Genomic DNA, 5,112 nt, shown 5'->3' with positions numbered 1-5,112 from the left:
TCAATAAATGACAACTTAGTCTACCAGAGCTTCAAGTTGTCCCTCCTTTCTCTCCCCTGTGATCTCAATAAATGACAGCTTAGTCTACCAGAGCTTCAAGTTGTCCCCTTTCTCTCTCCTCTGATCCCAATAAATGACGACTTAGTCTACCAGAGCTTCAAGTTGTCCCTCCTTTCTCTCTCTCTTCTGGCTTTGTTTTTTATTACTCACACTGATGAATTTAAAACAGTTTACCCTACAAAACACAATTAACTCTACAGATATATTTAGTTATACTGCAAGATGAAATTGATAATCTTATACGTAATTGATATGATGACCATCTGACTGTATAGTACAGTTGTTCTTTTTAGCTCTGATTGGAACTTCAAATGTGTGAGTCATGGCGCAAGATCTTCGCGATGTTCCACTGTAAAACAATAAACTGGGTTAATTTTGACGTGTAGCACGAGTTCTTCATGTTCCGCTGTAAAACAACAAATTGTGTTAATTTTGAACGTGTAGCACGAGTTCTTCATGTTCCGCTGTAAAACAATAAATTGTGTTTATTTTAAACGTGCAGCACGAGTTCTTCGTGTAAAAAAAAACAGTTATATTTACCAATTGTCTGAGCGATTTAGTGTTGAATAGAAATTGTGCTACACAATGGGCTATCTGTGCTCTGCTCACCACGGGTATCGAAACCCGGTTTCTAGTGTTGTAAGTCCGCAGACATACCGCTGTGGCACTGGGGGCGAGGCTTGGATTTATTGTTATATTTAAAGACAGTAGTGTAAGACAGACTTTGTATTCTTGTGTTGTCACTATTTCGTGAGGTTAAGTGCGGACTCCCCGCTGTGATTTGTGTCATACATCACGTCATTTGAAGAGACTGTGCTTTACACTGATATACATTAATCTAAATGATATACAGAAGAACACAGAAGCTGTGATACCCTACCAACAGTATGACAAAACATAACATTCATAACTGGTGCTATATATTTTGCTTGGTTTTTAAAATATAAAATCTAAAAGTTTACTTTAGCGTTTGGATTTTCATCTAGGGTAAGTGATTCGTTACCTTACTACTACATTTAGTTGGAACAAAATTGTTTTCTCTTAGAGTTTATTAATTACAGGATAAAATCAGACGTAAGAATGAAAAACGTGGACAGTCATAGTGCTTATTTTCCTTTTGGACAAAAATATTTAGAATGTGAATAGTTTATGATAATAGAAAAAAAACAGTCCTTGCGTAGTTTGTAAGTTAAACCGTTACACATGTAAAGGCAAGCGTAATTCTTGAAGTCAAACTGTACTACTTTACATTTAATGTGTATCTAAAGTTTGAACATTTTACTTATCAAGCGACACGAAACAGTTTTTTTCAGGAGTACGTAGATTGTAACTTAGATTAGTATATGGATATGAGTATGATACGTAGGATAGTTTGTTTGTTTATTGTGAATTTCGCGCAAAGCTACACGAGGGCTATCTGCTCTAGCCGTCCATAATTTAGCAGTGTAAGACTAGAGGGAAGGCAGCTAGTCATCATCACCCACCTCCAGCTCTTGGGCTACTCTTTTACCAACAAATAGTGGGATTGACCGTCACATTACAACATCTCCACGGATGAAAGGGCGAGCATGTTTGGTGGGACAGGGCTTCGAACCCGCGAACCTCAGATTGCCCTAACCACCTGGCCATGCCTGCGCAACATGGAAATTTGTTCCCTCTGTAGATTGTAAACTGGTATATGAATATTCTAGAAGTACGCTATACAAATTAACCAATCTATAATATATTAGATATCAATCTTACCTATTCAAAGAATTCGTTTATTATTGTTATTGAAGTGAGACTATAAAGTTGACCTTAGAGATAATGCAGAAAATAATATCGGGTTAAGAATTATAACACCATATAAGTATAACATGACACAGCTTGACAACTAACAATACCCTCTGGTGGTTCATGTGCGAACCACATAACAAACATCTGCCCGTGCACCACAGATGAGCTCATTGCCCATCCTTAGTGACTCACTTTGATACTATCAATCCTATGACACCACTTTGTTTAACTACGACGTCACATAACCTCTCCGGACTCCAAGAGACTCCCTCACACACACACCCCTTTGTCATCGCCTCCCTTTCATACCATCAGCCATGAATATCCTTTGGGGTCAAGTTAAGTTGGCTAACTACTTTTTTTGTTGTTAAAACACTAACTCTTCCTGACTAGCCAACAGATAAAAATTATGTACTTAATTAGAGGGACACTCAGCAGAGCTTATGTATTTAATTAAAGGGACATTCAGTAGAGCACATACCTCCGGCACCCAGCGTTGATCATATTTGGCCCTAAAAAAAAAAAACGAAAATGTGTCCATATGCTCGTCGTTATCAATGGACACGGATGAGGAATAATATTCTACATATATCCACCAAGCTTCATCAAAATCCAATCACTTTTAACTGAGTTATTGAGCAAAAATGGTGTGAAAAATCTGTCCCCATGTTTACAGATATGGATTTTTTTTTATTTTCGTGATCTTGTCCTTTCACCTTATCTTTCCAAACGCTAATCATATCTAAGGTGTGTCATAGTCCAAATGTATGCTAACTTTTGTCCAAATCCACTCAACTGTTTTAGAGAAATCGTGCTGACAAACATACACACACACAAACACACAGGGGTAAAAGCACACACACACACACACACATAAACAAACACACAGGAATGAAAACACACACAAACAAACAAATAAACACACGAGGATGAAACATAACCTCCGTCACCTTAGGTGACAGAGATAAAAATCTGGATTCTATCAAAATCTGTGGAATCAAGACAGCGACTGTATCAAGATTCGTCTAAGGAAACAATATGAAACTAAAAACAGTTTTCCAATCAAGAATAGCTCATGAGAGAAGAAAGAAGGGATTGTCCTTAGACGAATCTTGATGCAGTCGCTGTATTGATTCCATAGATTTTCATAGAATCCAAGTTAGGCTTAGGTAGCTATATAAAATATGGAACAATACCAAATGTTGAGTTAATGAAAATCAAGGTGGAATATTATACAACGTTTTTATTCACGAGTAAATTTTAAGAATCAATTAATCTATACCTTTATGAATATTTTACGCTAACAAGTGCTACAAATACTTCCTTTCAAAGCAAGAAATTCTGTTCGCCATATTTTAGTCCATTTTGAAACATTATTTGACAATCTATAAGGTTAAAATCCAAGAAGTTTATAAGAATATTGTATTTTATGGTCGGCTTGATTGTTTCAAACCTGGACAGTATTAAGTTTCTAATATAAACATACGATGTCTTACATTTGTTGTAAATGGACAGAAAGTTTGTTATTATAATACTACTGGCTGCTGTTGTTAACCGCGGAGAACTGAACCCAAATTTATATTAGAAGTGTTCACTCACTCTTCACCTGATAAAGAATCGCCCAAAACTTTGGATGGTCGAAGCTAATTCAATATTAGTTTGCTCGCTATCTAAACACCTTCTTTTCCTCGACGTCATTTTTGTTCAGTTACTCACATAAACAATTATAGAGCTTTCTAACTGACGAAAAATTTTACTCATAAGGCAGCTAGTGCCATCTATGAGTGGCGTCGTGTACGAGCTCAATGCTAAACGCATATGACAGGCATAAACGTCATACCAATTACAATACAAACAATGGAACAGACGTGACAAAAATACCCGTAAAAGGCACTGACGGGCAGAATCATCATGCTCACTTATTAGTTAAGGGGTTAAATATGACTTAGACGCTAGGTGAGTACATATCGCACTATTGGCTTAACTTTACATGAAATTGTTACGCCAATAACGGTGCACCATTTAGTTTGGGCCTAAGTACTCCGAGAAAACATTCCATTTTGTAAATGATATGATAAACAGCAATATAAGGCGTGATGCTGTTATTGCGACAGTTTGTTTATTTTAAAGCTTCGCACACTTCCGCGTTTTATGTCGTTTTTATTTGTTAAGTACAAAGGTGCTCAATGGACTCTCTGTGCTCTGCCCATCGAAATTATCGAAACCCGATATTTAGCGTTATGATACCTCAGAATTAGAGCTGAGCCACTGGAGGGAGGGGGGCGTTTTATGACGAGAAGACAAGTGAATTGTTTTTATATCTAATTATCATCAAGTAAATATACAAATTACTTCTGTTCTAAGAAATAATTTCTGAGAAACTGGAGTAACAAAACAGAACTTAGTTTAAAATGTGATGTTATAACTTTAACTAAACCAATTTTGATAATGAAATAATTTATATGTAAGTTTTGCTTTTTAGTAATTTGACAATACCCATGGAGCAAATAAAAATAAGTTTCATATAATTAATTTTGTCCTGCTGAGTGTTTAGTGAAAAGAAAATGTACAATACCCTCTTAATGTGTTAGAAACCTTTCGCGTATCTATACAAGATCAAACGTTTTGACAAGTGAAGACAATTTGACAACTCTAATAGAGCAATGCTCATTATTTATTTATTTTAGAACATGCCCAAAGGTACTAGGTTCATCACTGTATTGTTGTAAGTTATATTTTCAATGCTTTAATTTGGATGTTAGCGAGAGGGCGCATGACTTTGAGATCGAAAAGTTTATAAAACTAGGCCAAGGATACCTAGAATGTTCTAAATATGACGTCACGAATATCTAGTAACTTCGACTAATACCAAGAAGTGATATATCAGACATAGATACTAGTGGGCCAATCAGTTAGTAAGGTAGCGGTCAATCAGTCAGTTTAGTTCAGTGGAGTATTTACTTTTATTGAAGTATTTGGATCAGTGTTAGTGAATGCGTATATTCAGTTACTCAATTAATTAGCCGTGAAATTGTACATGTTAGCTTATTTTTTAAATTTTAGTCATAGTACTATTAGAGAGGTATTTCCGTTTAAACATCATTTGTAAAATACTTAACGATCAACATTGTACAATATAGAATTAAAATTTTATTTTAAAACCGTTCAACGGTGGTAAAGAAAAAGGGCACTCTACATGGCTTGACGTTGCTCGCGTCATCCTCAGGAGTGTGAAAAACAAATTCTGTGCAACATTTTAATACAAACTAGTAGTTA

This window comes from Limulus polyphemus, unplaced genomic scaffold (assembly GCF_000517525.1).
Source record: "Limulus polyphemus unplaced genomic scaffold, Limulus_polyphemus-2.1.2 Scaffold1213, whole genome shotgun sequence".
Lineage (NCBI taxonomy): Eukaryota > Metazoa > Arthropoda > Merostomata > Xiphosura > Limulidae > Limulus > Limulus polyphemus.
The sequence above is the reverse complement of the archived record's forward strand: the minus strand, read 5'-3'. Positions refer to the sequence as shown.